Source organism: Panulirus ornatus, chromosome 41 (assembly GCF_036320965.1).
Source record: "Panulirus ornatus isolate Po-2019 chromosome 41, ASM3632096v1, whole genome shotgun sequence".
Taxonomy (NCBI): Eukaryota; Metazoa; Arthropoda; class Malacostraca; order Decapoda; family Palinuridae; genus Panulirus; species Panulirus ornatus.
Window position 1 is genome coordinate 5,446,966 of NC_092264.1, and position 15,928 is coordinate 5,462,893.

At 39.6% G+C, this 15,928-nt stretch overlaps 2 protein-coding genes across 11 annotated transcripts in view; one reads left to right on the top strand and one right to left on the bottom strand.

The window, feature by feature from the left end:
• The window catches only part of LOC139761635 (innexin shaking-B-like), a 637,836-nt gene extending 630,013 nt beyond the window's left edge, over positions 1-7,823 (top strand). For all 7 annotated transcript variants that reach the window (XM_071685920.1, XM_071685918.1, XM_071685921.1 and 4 more), the window contains one exon: positions 173-7,823. The gene's annotated coding sequence lies outside the window, so the exon portion shown is untranslated. The remainder of the gene's footprint in view (positions 1-172) is intronic.
• LOC139761638 (thyroid hormone receptor alpha-like) overlaps positions 1-15,928 on the bottom strand; it is a 69,792-nt gene that overhangs the window by 350 nt on the left and 53,514 nt on the right. For 2 of the 4 annotated variants that reach the window (XR_011715572.1, XR_011715576.1), the window contains exon 8: positions 3,457-5,522. The gene's annotated coding sequence lies outside the window, so the exon portion shown is untranslated. The remainder of the gene's footprint in view (positions 1-3,456; positions 5,523-15,928) is intronic. The other 2 variants (XR_011715574.1, XR_011715573.1) reach the window with 2 other exon arrangements.

Sequence of the window (15,928 nt, forward strand, 5' to 3'; positions counted from 1 at the left end):
GACTATAACAAATATGTATTACATTTTATGTTATGCAAGCTACATCTCGAAATATATCTTTTATATTCTGTACCATTATTATTCATATTATCATTAATCATTTATTAGTATCCCAAGCAGCATAAAATTAATAAGAGGTATGTGGTGTAGTAACCTAGTCCTTTTTTCACAGATAGTGTCCCGGTCATCGGAGACCAAGCCGCCCCTCCTAAGCTGCCGTGCCGGGTCCTTCCAACAACACACCACCAATCTCATCATCAGCCCTACACCCATCCAAGTCTCATCATCAGTCCCATGCCCGTGCCACTCTCATCATCAGCCCCATGGCCACAACAACCTGCCACACTGTGCTGCACTTAACCACCCAAAAAAAGTGCTGACAGTTTGGCACTACATTGCTGGCTCACCAGCTATCTCATGAACATGTTGTTATCCAGTCTGCCATTACCCCCCCCCCCCTTTTGTTGTTGTTGTTGTTGTTGTTTCAAAGCCAGTCTGTGTGTTAATGTTACACAGTTACTAGCTTGAAAGCCAGCCTGGCCCAGCCCCACAGCAGTTCGATCCCCATTACACAATCAACCTGACACATTGCTGACAGCACCACAGCCAGCCAAAGTACTGCCACCCACAGACTAAGTATAGCTTTACCCAGCTTTACCACCCATAAGCTTCATTTGCAGTTTAATATAGTGTTGCCAGCAACAACCCCAACCACAGCCTAGCCAATATTTGCCAAACATAAGCTTATGCCTAAACATGATGCAGTCACTAGTAATACCCTCCTGTACCTTGGCAAAATGTTGTGAACCCCACAGTAGAACCCCACATCCTATCCAAAGAAAAGAATAAAATATTGCAAGTAGGCTCAGTTGGCAATATACAGAATGGCTGTGCTCAGTGGGGAACCGTACACACGCAAACACAACCATACATCATCAGTTTTAACATGCAGCAGTTTTAACATACTTGCAGACATGCAAATACATGAGCTGGACCACTGCTGTTGGGAAGTCCTTAACTCAGCTGCCAATCACAAGTCTGCCCATCCCACTTCAAAAGAAAATTCTGGTGAAATGCATGCTCATTTGCATCCATTCTACTGACACCTACTTGAAGGAAAATTTAGTGACTGAATTTCATGAAATTACAGTGATCCCACTGATGGTGAAAATTAGTGATCAAGAAAATAATGATGATCAAGATGACAATTACAGCTATCCAACTATTCAGTGTGCAAATTATGATGATCCCATGATTCCAGGTGAAAATTATGGATATCTCATTGTTCAAAGATGAAATTTATGGTGGTTCCTTTGTTCAAGAAATAAATTATGGTGATCTAAACATTTAAAATAAAATTATCCTGGTTTCATTGTTAAAGATGAAAGTTTTGAAGACCACGTTAGTAGATTCATGCAAGAGGTGTTCTAGTTGCTCAAATATGATACCTATAATTGAAAAAATTATTTATTTAAAGACACCTCATCAGAGAACTCAATGCGACTGATCAAAAAATTTTGAAGCAGAAAACTCATAACATATGTGAGAATAATTGATGATCCAAGGAATTTCTATTCATTGTGCAAAGGAAGATGATGGTGATGAGACAGGCTAAGTAAGACTGAGTCTGCCCACAGCCATGTCCATAACTGTTGTTTTGCTGTTGCTTGTAGTGCACCAACTCATTTACCATTTAAAAAATGCTCTGGGAAAAGAAAAAAGCAACAGATATGCTACTGTTAGTACTGTCCTGAGAAATTACAACTATTTTTCCTTATTATTAGTAGTTTAAAATGAAACTCTAAGACAAGAAAAAGGTGAGTGGGCAAAGTTAATAATGGTTGAAAATGTGGTGTCAAGCAGTGGGGCGAGCCTGGAGATGGTCCTGGGTGCAGCAGAGAGGGGCGAGCCAAAGTCCCACTACACAAGCACACAGTTCCTTCCATGCCTTCTTCATGCATCACCCACTCATGCATTCAACATGCGGCGCCCTCACTCACATTTCATGTGTGGATTAATGCTGGAAAAAAGTATTTTCAGAAAGCCTATGGTCCGTGGCAAGTTTGTTAAAAGAACACAACTGTTTTGAGCGCAAATTGAGGGAGTGTGTTGAGGGTATGGGTCGGAGGTGAGGGGGATAACAGTGCATGAAGGGATTCTGGTGCATCTGGTAACGATGACCCATATGGTCATCTGGTGCACTCACTCAGCTATATTAGCTGAGCTGTGTTGCCCATTGTAGTATCTACAGTTTAGACTCAATTGTTTATGGTCACTTAAAAATCTTTCCTTGTTCACAGTTTCTCATATTTTCCAGGATCGTATGTGTACAGAATCATTTTTTGGCTCCTAGAATTACAAAAAAAAAAATTATTGTCCTTAATCATAAAGTTTTGGCTTAATATCTAAGCTTATTTTAGCTCCCACATTTGTAAATAACCTGTTTTCTAGCCTCCAGGACTCCTCATTCGGTGTGGCATTATTTGACGGATTTATTAACTTATGGAATATGAGTAGAATTTTCAAAATAAAATTTTTACTTTATGCAGTTTAGAAGAAATATATATATTATAATAAGATAGTTTTCTCTAACATTTTGAAGAACTCTTTTAAAAGTTCTACAAACTATTGATGATTGGTCAGCTCCCATACAGACGAATTTTAAAATCTTATTGGTAGTAAGCGTAGTTCTAAGTACAGTAGTGTTCTGCTAGTCACTTAAGCCACTAGGTCATAACTTCTTGATTTATGCTGCTCAATTTATGGTGGGGTCAGCCACTGTGTATCTTGGACGGCATTGCAATAAGGCCCATTTTATCTTGTTTGTGTGTATGAAAAAGAGCTTTACTGCAACCTGTCATAATGGTCACAAAGTCTGATTTCATTCTCGCTCTTGCAACCAGGTTAGATGTGTGGACGATTAGTGAAGCTTTCAAGTTAAATTGTAAGTTTTGGGGTAGGTTGGTTCTCATGCCAAAGGACTGAAAGATTTGTTTACAGTCAGTAATCTATGTATTCTTTAATCATGAGAGCTCTGCCATTGATCATTATCCTGCACCAAATCCTTTTATCACTATGTTTATACTAGATAGTGGGATTAATACTCTTATAGGTTGCTAAGTTGCTTAAGTATTCCAAAAGTTTAGTAGGTTGGGCAATCAAATGCTATTACTTTTTGCAATGAGTCGCTGTGTCTAGCCTAAGTTCAGTTTTAAAGGCTAAGTCGTAGCATGGTGATCTAACAAAGAAAGCAATAATTACTTTTTTGTAGAGAGTTCTTCAATAACATCTATGCACTGCCACCTCTGTAAATGCACCTTATAATGATAATAATACCATTAACATGACTGTTTGACCCGATGAGCTGTAATATAACCCTTCTTATTCTAGTGCGACAACTGTTACACTAAGGATAACTACTGGTACTACAGCACTATTTTTTGTTACTGTTATTACCTTGTCGAGGAAGGAAGAGTACCGAGTTGTGGGTTAATGTTGGGAACCCGGGATGGCGCCCTGCGTATTGCTGTCTGCCCCCACCTCCTCCTCCTCTAGAGAAGATGAAAGATGTCAATACATGTTCTTATTTTAAATTTGACAATAATAATTGAAATGAATGTAATGTTCTGCAGTTGGTGCCACATTGGCTGTTGGTGAGGACAGCAAAACAGGCGGCCTGTGCTCCCACAGCCATACTGTTACAGTTACTTACTCTATTTTAATGACATCCATTTGTAAAGATGGCAGGACTACCACCCAAATCATCAAGTAGCTCAAAGCACACCTAACTTTCTATGTAAATGTATATGAGGTAGTAAAGTTGATGCATGCATCACAACAGGTGATCCACATTTAAGTGTGCTTAGGGCATCTATGACCATGAAACTGGAGATAGTTTTCCCATCTTGCTTGTTGTGCCTTTCTGTTGATTTAGTCTATGACTCCACCACACTGTTATACACACTGTAGGTAAACAGTTCTTTACATCCACGGGCAGGCATGGGTGCACATTGCTGCTCAGGGCCTCGCACAAACTGCACCATGATGTTTGCTGTCTGGCAACTTTGCACCACACAACATTGTAGAGCTACACTGGCAATTCTCTGATGACTCGTAGCCATACTTAGGGTTTCCTCAAGTGTTGGCCACTCCAGGGTACTCCTGCTATATCAATACAAATGGGCTCCCACTTCATCAATTACCACAGCTTGGGTAAATAATAAATAGTTAATCTTGAGGTTCACATTGAAGTTAAAAGTAAATGAAGCTCTAACTGAAAAGACAGTAGAATTAAGCCTCTGTTTAGTTATCAATCACATTCAGAATACTTAGCTAACCAACAGCCTTGTGCAGTAGTTCACCTACAGTAACAGCACTAGAATAACATGAAACTGAATACAAAATTTAAGTCACAACAGCACAGAATTGGAGGAATATCAGCATTTTCACCTTTTCCTGAGGAACTACTTATAAAAAGTTCAGTGAACTGATGAATCTACCGTATCAAAAACACATCTCATCAGATATTTTTTTCATGGCAATGGAGGATATTTCATTTTGAAAAGTTAAGTATGACAAGGTAATGTTGAGATGTTAATGCGCTTTAACTTAGGCTTTTTGGCGTACATCTGATGTACATTCACCCACCTGCAACACATCCACACTTGAATACATCTTACAAACTGTAAATTTACTATCATCTCATAAGTCATGTAGCTGTTGTCCATGTAAATAATTACCTAGCCAGTAGTTGCATCTCATCTCTCTACACTACAATCCATCTTAGAGCCAGCCACCTCATCCACTTTCTCAATTCACACTTCATGGTTGTGTCAGTTGTACGCCATAGTTTAGACTTTGTAATTTTACTTTTTCTTTGAGCATATTAGTTCATTTTCAACGTGTTATAACACTGCCAAGCCATCTCATTCCAAAGTGATATAGTGATCCATGGAATGTGCAGTTACTTTCTCATGGTAAAAAAGGGAACATCTCTGTGTTTACTAGTGTGTATTTCATGTCCATTTCTATTAACAGTCAACATCAGTGTTGAGTGTGCGAGGCTTGAGTGGTAAACCTGCGCTGTGACTGGTGGTGCTTGTCCCCTTAGTGCTGCGCAGAAAATGTGATACAACCGGTTGTTACCTAAATTGCGCACACTTTGTCACCACCCTCATCAGTCCTACACAAGCTTCAGTGGTGAATCTATTACAAGGCAGTTGTGTCACTAACCTTGGCAAGTCCCCACACAACGCAGGATACAATGAAACAACACATTTGGCCGCGATGAACTATAGCTCCTTAGATCTGAAAAAGACATTAAGTGATAACGTGTAAAACAAGAACATCAAAAACCTGAGGTTTTCATGGTATTTTTTCTGTGGCGGCACTGCTAGAAGGTCCTGGTCACGGTTCATACTGTGCCTTCCTAGCCACCACCTCGTGCCTTGTTATTGCGACCATGTATCCCCCAAGGTTCGTATGGTTTACCTTCCACCAGCGCTATCTGCTTGATCCGTTTTCTGTAATGCCAAAGTAGGACTAGTTATAGAAAATGATGCAGTGCTTACCCTCCCATCATAAAAAAAAAAAAAATTGGAAACCTCAGAATGCTCACTTCAATTTACATGAGCAAATGTTTTATTGCATGTATCACTGAACCAACAGTTACAAACCATATATGCAGTATCAACATGTAAAATCACTGTCAAACGCCATCGGTCGCAGCCCCAAGAATGCTGGTGGACGGATTTCAAATGGACCTTGTCACTGATACAAACAAAAATTGTTACAGATTGTTGTACAACTACGGTGTGTCACGTATGATTTCTACAAGTATGAGTTTAACATGTTTAATTCGAATTGTTGCTTGTTCAGTTCTTTTACATAAACTCAGTTTCAAGTTTCATCTTAACTACCACTCGTGTCCTCGTATGATGCCGAGATGATATGGTGCCCACCTAGAAAGTGTTATCAAAATCTCAAATCAAAATTTTTCCCCCGATCTACATATGTATAAATAGTACAGTTGATCAAATTGCTAGCTGCCATGACATCCAGTCATATTATCCACAACATGCTGTAAATAACCCCGCTTGTGAGGCACTACATAGCAGTAGGTTTAAGAAAGTTCCTCAAATGCATTTCCGATATAATTGTAGTGTGAATTTCGCTAGATGCATTTGTAAGAGGTTAGCTTCTGACTGAGCAGAAGATACAGCAGGAGCAGTTCTCAGTAGCAGTTTAGTACCGGCAAAGTAGACCTCCACTATGTGGAATACCAGTACTAAGTCTTTGTCATGGTACGACCGTCTGTGTCGGAGTTATGGTAGTGCCCAAGTTCCTGCTTAGAGGAGGCTTTCTTAACTTCTCTTTGGAGGGACGGCGCTCTGTGGATCGGGGTAACAATGCTATTTTGTATGCTCTTGAGTCTTGACAACTCTTCACGTGGAAGCTTGAAAGATCTCAGGGCACCGAAAATGTGGCTTACAAAAATTGACTAATAACTGTACAGGTCTGTGCATTGTCCCTGTTGATCAGTGTCTGATGCACTTTAAGTCCCACTGAGTCTTGCCCTCTTGTTGTGTTGCCCAAATTTGTGTGTATACCTCTAACATGTTTGTTTTGCCTGTGAAGCTTTTGGTTTTATCTAATTGCACCCAGGATTAGAACAAAAAGCACTACAAGGAATATAAGCTTAATATTAAATGAAGCAAACATACTGCCCACAGGTGAAGTTTCATGCATTACATTCCAGCCGAAGATGAACATCCATTGTCCCTCTCTTGTTTTGACCAGTTCCATAAACCAATCGTGAATGATGCATATCACACCCATGTTGCCCTGGACACTGGTTGTCACAAACAGCAGCTTTTCTGCACCAGTGTTTTCCTAAGAGTGAGTAACTCCTTGGGGCGACCCAGGCTGCCACCACCAAGCTGGGCGGGCCGCTCTGGGAGCCTCGATCGTGACAACGGAGTGTCCATGGCTGCGCTGACTATCAGCCTGCGACCCGGCGGCCCTACCTGAATCAGGTTAGGCTGCACCGGGCCGCCCCACATGCAGGACCGCACTCCATGTGGCAAAACTCGTGCTTTCAAAGCTGCGTAAGAAGGCTCAAGACTGCTGGGAGCGCACATCACTGCTGTCTGGGGCTCGGTGTGGGTCGGGCCAGGTGTTACAGCAGCAATCCCTCTTGCTTGTTATAAAAAAGCCAGCAGCCCGGCCCGCGCCTGGCCAACCAACTGCCATTTACTCCTGGTTGGGTTCTGCTGGCCTGTGGGAGGGACCGCCGTAGCCCATCATCAGGATTTAGGGCTCGGTTTGCTTGTTCACTCTTGCTATTTTTGTTTGCCCCATGTTATTCACCAAGTTAACAACCCAAAACTTTATTTTACTTGAATTGCTACAGAGAAAGTGTCCGGCTAGGCTTCAAGCTAGTGCCTGCTGCCCAGCCATCGGTGAGCTGCCCAGCCGGCCCGTGTCAAGAGCCCGGCCCGCACCGGCCTGCCCACTATAAGGGTGGACCCCAGCTGCCACCCCAGTGGCCCACAGGGGTGGTGGTGGCCCGGGCAGAGGACGCGTGTCAACATATCGCCCGGGAGGGTACCATAGTGCACTAGGACGTGCCAGATATCAATGGGGACGTCTTTTTCCATGTGTGTGGATCTTATGGAGTGCAAGTTATCATGATGATCATTATTGCCATTATGGTTATCATTAATATTATTATTATTATTATTACCATAATTACTAAATAAGACATGCCACATCGTACCACTTGTAGATAATGATTTGTATCAGAACAATAAAAAGCAATAGTAGTAGGTGTTTTATTTTACACATGAGTGATTAAGCAATAAAAAAACTCATGTACCTGTTCATTTTTAGATGGTAAAAAGTTATCCTATCTACTTGAAGTTTCTAATTTACCAGAACTGGCATGTACTTTAGGAATTACTTAAAAAATACTTTTTATCAATCTGTAGTCAATGACAACACCTACAAACAGAAAATACACAAGTAACAAAAGACAGGCAAATTTTGATAGTTCAAAATTATGCAAGACAGCACCTACACTGCATCTTTCTCAGTTACTTTATGATGTATATCTCAGGTTTTCCTGTCTACACCATGCCAAATGTCTGATAGCAAGATTTCATTGAGGACACATCAAATTTGTTAACTACTTTCTTGAGGATTCTGATTATATCCATCAACATCTTGCTTTCCATGACCTAATATATTAACTTCAGCAAATCAAATATTATGTTCCCATTAGGAACAATCAATCTATGGGAGGAATTACATGAGGAGAAACTTTCTTTCCATCAAACAACTTCCAAAAGTTATATCTTCAAAATTTAAGTAGCACATTTTTATGTTAAATAAGTCCTACCCAACTTTGAAGATACTGAAGCAGCTATTTCCATCAACTCTTTATCATATCTGGCATTCCCCTCATCCACAAAAAAAAGAAAAAAAAAATGGAAACAAAGGCTCAAAACACCACTGGACTTCACACATCGCTAACCCGAAAAACCATTGACAGTGATCAAATAGGAGATGCAGATATCACTGCTGCTTCAGAAGTAACACATGCAGAGCATAAAAGAATAGGAATTTTTGTGAAAATAACGAAGATTCCTCAAAGGGAAAGCTAATTTTGACAAGAGTAGGATGTGTTGGGTAAAAAGTGAAATGCACCAAAGAAATCAAGATCAGGGTGAGCCTGTGTATGACATAAAAAAGTACAATAGAAATACCAGTGCACTGGTTCAACCTTATGTTTAGCACAGATGTGCATTACCTGGAGCCTGCAAGGGGCACAACCTTTAATGTGAGCCCCTTGCATTTTATCACAAAGGAAGCCGTAAAAAGTGATATTAATATAACAAATACCATAATTTGGTGAACTTTTAAAAGTTACAGATCTTCAATCTTATCTAGAAAATTATTTTTTCATGCGTTTCCTATTTCCTACACCAGCAGAAATGAACTAAGAACAAAGAATGGCCTAATTTGCTCACATTATCCTCTAGCTGTCATCAAAACCAGAGTCCCACCAAGTCTCTCAGACATATCTATGATTTCCCCTAAATTCTTCATGTGTCTCAGTTCAGCCCACTGACAGTGAGGTGGCAGAACGAAGAAATAAAGAAATTGTTGTCTAAGAAAACAGTTTAGAAGGAGCTCAAGAAGACCAATATAATCAACCAACATGTAAATTTGCTTAGAGAAATTGAGACTTATACAACAAAGTAAAGATTAGTAAGAAGTATATATTGCCAAAAATAGCAAAAGAAATCCAAAGAAGTTTTATAGTTATGTAAGAAGCACAAGAGTCATTGCCCAATCAACTGATCCATTAATTACAGAAAACTATGACTTAGTTCAAGACAACAAAACCATGGCAAAAATATCAAGATATTTTTGTATCTCTATTTACAATCGAAAATACAAATATACAGTGTCCTAAATCCAGTTTCATTGATAAAAGACGTGAAATAATAACAGAAGTTGAAGACACACTATCGACAGGCGCTGGTATGTTTTATCCGAAGACAGTGAAAGCGTGTGACAAGGAGAGATTGTATTCTGTCCACAAACATACAATCTCTCCTTGTCACTAATAACACTTGACAACACAACTCATTCTTTGCAACTCTACATTTTCCAACACTGACATTTGGCAAAATGGTAGGAGCAACAGAAAGAAGAGGTAGATAGGAACATTAGGTGTAAGTAATAGATAGGAGCATTAGCTGGGAGCATCAGGTAGAATTATTAGATTTGAACATTAGGCAAGGATATTAGGTAGAAACATTCAGTATGAGCCTCTGAAAACACTGTGCTGGAGTTGCCCTCTGTCAAAGGCCTGTTAAGGGTGAGACAATAAAGGATAAGAAGCAGCACACTGGAGTTCAGCAGTTGTGGGGACTTTTGCCATGGCTACCTCCCTGAGGTGAAAAATGAAATAGTTAAGCCCTTGAGTGCTTTATTCAATTTCACCTGTCATGGGAAAATTCCAGAAGAATAGAAGCTAGCCAATTTAACAAGGATATTCAAAAAAGACAATAATTCTCTGCCTAGAAATTATCATACAATTAGCTTAAGGTCTGCAATTGGAAAACTTATGGAAACCATCTTTTGAGACAAAATTGTACACCATTTAGTAAATGATTCTCAGCATGGTTTTCACTGGAATCACTCATGTCTTGACAAACCTACTTGACTTCTATTTATGAAAGAATAAACATGATGATGAAAGTAAAACAGCTGATGTCATCTATCTAGGTTTTCAAAAACCATTCAATAAGGTTCTTCATCAAAGGCTACTAGCAAAAGTTAAGGTTTATGGTACTGATGGGGTTGTACTCTGGTGGATAAGAATCCAGTGGAATGGCAATAAAAAAGATGTATGATTAAGTGTCAAGCCTCAGAATGGTTACACATCATAAAATGGTGAGCTACAGGGATCAGTCTTAGGAGTAGTTCTCTTTCCCATACATGTCAATGATGTTAATAATGGGCTGCTATTTAAGCCATCAAAATTTGCAGATGATGCTAAAGCATGAAATAAATCTACAAATGAACTTGAATATCTGCAACTTCAAGCTGTTAAACTGGGCTCACAGGTTGCAAATACTGACAATTGCAAAGTTTTGTTTATTGTTTGTAAAACCAAAAAGATGAGCTACAGTATGAATTCTGTTGAACTGCAAAATGTAAAAAAGGAAAAAGACTTTGGTATAATAATCCCTGGTGACCTAAAACCAAGAAAGCAGTGCATGGAGGCACCCCCTATCCAAAATTTTTCAGGTTCTCGACAATTTCATCTGGGCTTCTTTCCCAAGCCCTCAGCCTCATTCTCTCTCCTTTATTCTCAGAAGCTCCTCTTTATGTCAGTCCCCCTACCCTATTTTCTGTCCCTGACCTCTAGCATTCTTTCCTGTCTTGTTACTTTCTGACTTCACTACAGTACCCTCATTCTCTTCCCTCCAGGACACATTACTTTTAGTTATAAACACACTTTCTTCCCTCTCTCTGCCTTTTATCTCACTCCTTTACATACCTTTGTTCATCATCAGTTCAGTGGGGTGGATGAAGTGTACACACAACTTATGCAACCTTCCCCCCTCCCCCACCTTTTTTTTTTTTATCAATATCCAGTGTGTTAAAGTGAAACAAAAACTTCTACACCTATAAAAGCTATCTATCTATATCGAAAGAAATGAAGGTATGTACAAGAGATGTGGTATGGCAGGGAATGCAAAGGGAAGGACCTGTCGAGTGGAAGAGTGGGTGAAACGTAATAGTTTGAGGTGGTTAGGGCATTTGGAAAGAATACAAAACTATAAGTTTACAAGGAGAGTGTATGATAGTGCAATTAAAGGGTTGATGTGAGAAGAAGACCACTTGTGACATGGCGAAATAAAGTGGAAGAATACTGGAGGGAGAAATGGTGGAATAGATGGAATAGTGCATACGAGGGAGGCATGTAAGGACAGGGATATGTGGCTACTCTTGCCATGGCTACCCCCTTGATGGAAGTTTTAGGAGGGAACAGGCATCAGAAATATAAATATAGCTAGACAGATTTCCCAAGACTAACTCATGACAAGAATGAAGCCAGTAGCAGTTTTGCTTCATACAGAAGCACTTTACAAGACTGATTTATGTAAATTAATTAAAATCTATAATGAAAGCTCTACAAATATCTATGTAGTAGATATATGATTGTTGGGGAGAGGGAGAGGGCTTCCATCCTCCCAGAATGCCTTATACCTCATCATGCCTCCTAGCACCATCAACAGCAGGTACTCCAGGCCCCTGTGCCAATTATTTCTTTTTCTTTTTTTATTTTGCTTTGTTGCTGTCTCCTGCGTTAGTGAGGTAGCGCAAGGAAACAGACAAAAGAATGGCCCAACCCACCCACATATACATGTATATACATACACGTCCACACACACAAATATACATACCTATACATCTCAACATATACAGATATAAACACACAGACATATACATATATAAACAAATGTACATAATTCATAGTCTGCCTTTGTTCATTCCCATTGCCACCTCGCCACACATGAAATAACAACCCCCTCCCCCCTCATGTGTGCGACGTAGCGCTAAGAAAGGACATCAAAGGCCACATTCATTCACACTCAGTCTCTAGCTGTAACGTAATAATGCACCGAAACCACAGCTCCCTTTCCACATCCAGGCCCCACAGAACTTTCCATGGTTTACCCCAGACACTTCACATGCCCTGGTTCAATCTATTGACAGCACGTTGACCCAGGTATACCACATTGTTCCAATTCCGTCTATTCCTTGCATACCTTTCACCCATTTCAAAACACCCTCTTCTGCTCTCTCAACCACGCTCTTTTTATTTCCACACATCTCTCTTACCCTTACGTTACTTACTCGATCAAACCACCTCACACCACACATTGTCCTCAAACATCTCATTTCCAGCACATCCATCCTCCTGCGCACAACTCTATCCATAGCCCACGCCTCGCAACCATACAACATTGTTGGAACCACTATTCCTTCAAACATACCCATTTTTGCTTTCCAAGATAATGTTCTCGACTTCCACACATTCTTCAAGGCTCCCAGAATTTTCGCCCCCTCCCCCACCCTATGATCCACTTCCGCTTCCATGGTTCCATCCGCTGCCAGATCCACTCCCAGATATCTAAAACACTTTACTTCCTCCAGTTTTTCTCCATTCAAACTTACCTCCCAATTGACTTGACCCTCAACCCTTCTGTACCTAATAACCTTGCTCTTATTCACATTTACTCTTAACTTTCTTCTTTCACACACTTTACCAAACTCAGTCACCAGCTTCTGCAGTTTCTCACATGAATCAGCCACCAGCACTGTATCATCAGCGAACAACAACTGACTCACTTCCCAAGCTCTCTCATCCACAACAGACTTCATACTTGCCCCTCTTTCCAAAACTCTTGCATTCACCTCCCTAACAACCCCATCCATAAACAAATTAAACAACCATGGAGACATCACACACCCCTGCCGCAAACCTACATTCACTGAGAACCAATCACTTTCCTCTCTTCCTACACGTACACATGCCTTGCATCCTCGATAAAAACTTTTCACTGCTTCAAACAACTTGCCTCCCACACCATATATTCTTAATACCTTAATATATATATATGCAGAAACAGGAACAGAGAAGGGGGCCAGGTGAGGATATTCTCTCAAAGGCCCAGTCCTCTGTTCTTAACGCTACCTCGCTATTGCGGGAAATGGCGAATAGTACGAAAGAAAAAGAAAGAAATATATATATATATATATATATATATATATATATATATATATATATATATATATATAGTTGACAGAGATGCTCTGTGCAAGGTATTAAGAGTATATGGGGTGGGAAGCACGTTGCTGCAGGCAGTGAAAAGTTTTTATATCGAGAATGTAAGGCATGTGTTTGAGCAGGAAGAGAGGAAAGTGATTGGTTCTCAGTGAATGTTGGTTTGCGGCAAGGGTGTGTGATGTCTCCATGGTTGTTTAATTTGTTTAGGGAGGTGAAAGCAAAAGTTTTGGAGAGAGGGGCAAGTATGCAGTCTGTTGTCAATGAGAGGACTTGGGAAGTGAGATAGTTGTTGTTTGCTGATGATACAGCGCTGGTGGCTGATTCGGATGAGAAACTGCAGAAGCTGGTGACTGAGTTTGGTACAATGTGTGAAAGAAGAAAGCTGAGAGTAAATGTGAATAAGAGCAAGGTTATTATGTACAGTAGGGTTGAGGGACAAGTCAATTAGGAGGTTAGTTTGAAAGGAGAAAAACTGGAGGAAGTGAAGTGTTTTAGATATCAGGCAGTGGATGTGGCAGCAGATGGAACCATGGAAGCAGAAGTGAGTCACAGGGTGGGGGAGGGGGCGAAAGTTCTGGGAGCATTGAAAAATGTGTGGAAGGCGAGAACATTATCTTGCAAAGCAAAAATGGGTATTTTTTTTTTTTTTTTTCTTTTTTTATTTTGCTTTGTTGCTGTCTCCTGCGTTAGTGAGGTAGCGCAAGGAAACAGACAAAGAATGGCCCAACCCACCCACATATACATGTATATATATATATATAGTTGACAGAGATGCTCTGTGCAAGGTATTAAGAGTATATGGGGTGGGAAGCACGTTGCTGCAGGCAGTGAAAAGTTTTTATATCGAGAATGTAGGCATGTGTTTGAGCAGGAAGAGAGGAAAGTGATTGGTTCTCAGTGAATGTTGGTTTGCGGCAAGGGTGTGTGATGTCTCCATGGTTGTTTAATTTGTTTAGGGAGGTGAAAGCAAAAGTTTTGGAGAGAGGGCAAGTATGCAGTCTGTTGTCAATGAGAGGACTTGGGAAGTGAGATAGTTGTTGTTTGCTGATGATACAGCGCTGGTGGCTGATTCGGATGAGAAACTGCAGAAGCTGGTGACTGAGTTTGGTACAATGTGTGAAAGAAGAAAGCTGAGAGTAAATGTGAATAAGAGCAATGGTTATTTTGTACAGTAGGGTTGAGGGACAAGTCAATTAGGAGGTTAGTTTGAAAGGAGAAAAACTGGAGGAAGTGAAGTGTTTTAGATATCAGGCAGTGGATGTGGCAGCAGATGGAACCATGGAAGCAGAAGTGAGTCACAGGGTGGGGGATGGGGGAAAGTTCTGGGAGCATTGAAAAATGTGTGGAAGGCTGAGAACATTATCTTGCAAAGCAAAAATGGGTATTTTTTTTTTTTTTTTTTTTTTTTTTTTTTTTTTTTTTTTTTTTTTTTTTTTTTCTTTTTTTATTTTGCTTTGTTGCTGTCTCCTGCGTTAGTGAGGTAGCGCAAGGAAACAGACAAAGAATGGCCCAACCCACCCACATATACATGTATATATATATATATATTATATATATATATACATATACATGTATATATATATATATTATATATATATATATATACATATACATGTATATATATATATATATAATATATATATATATATTATATTTATATATATATATATATACATATACATGTATATATATATATATATACATATACATGTATATATATATATATACATATACATGTATATATATATATATATATATATATATACATATACATGTATATATATATATATATACATATACATGTATATATATATATATTATATATATATATATACATATACATGTATATATATATATATACATATACATGTATATATATATATATAGTTGACAGAGATGCTCTGTGCAAGGTATTAAGAGTATATGGGGTGGGAAGCACGTTGCTGCAGGCAGTGAAAAGTTTTTATATCGAGAATGTAGGCATGTGTTTGAGCAGGAAGAGAGGAAAGTGATTGGTTCTCAGTGAATGTTGGTTTGCGGCAAGGGTGTGTGATGTCTCCATGGTTGTTTAATTTGTTTAGGGAGGTGAAAGCAAAAGTTTTGGAGAGAGGGCAAGTATGCAGTCTGTTGTCAATGAGAGGACTTGGGAAGTGAGATAGTTGTTGTTTGCTGATGATACAGCGCTGGTGGCTGATTCGGATGAGAAACTGCAGAAGTGGTGACTGAGTTTGGTACAATGTGTGAAAGAAGAAAGCTGAGAGTAAATGTGAATAAGAGCAAGTTATTATGTTCAGTAGGGTTGAGGGACAAGTCAATTAGGAGGTTAGTTTGAAAGGAGAAAAACTGGAGGAAGTGAAGTGTTTTAGATATCAGGCAGTGGATGTGGCAGCAGATGGAACCATGGAAGCAGAAGTGAGTCACAGGGTGGGGGATGGGGGAAAGTTCTGGGAGCATTGAAAAATGTGTGGAAGGCTGAGAACATTATCTTGCAAAGCAAAAATGGGTATTTTTTTTTTTTTTTCTTTTTTTATTTTGCTTTGTTGCTGTCTCCTGCGT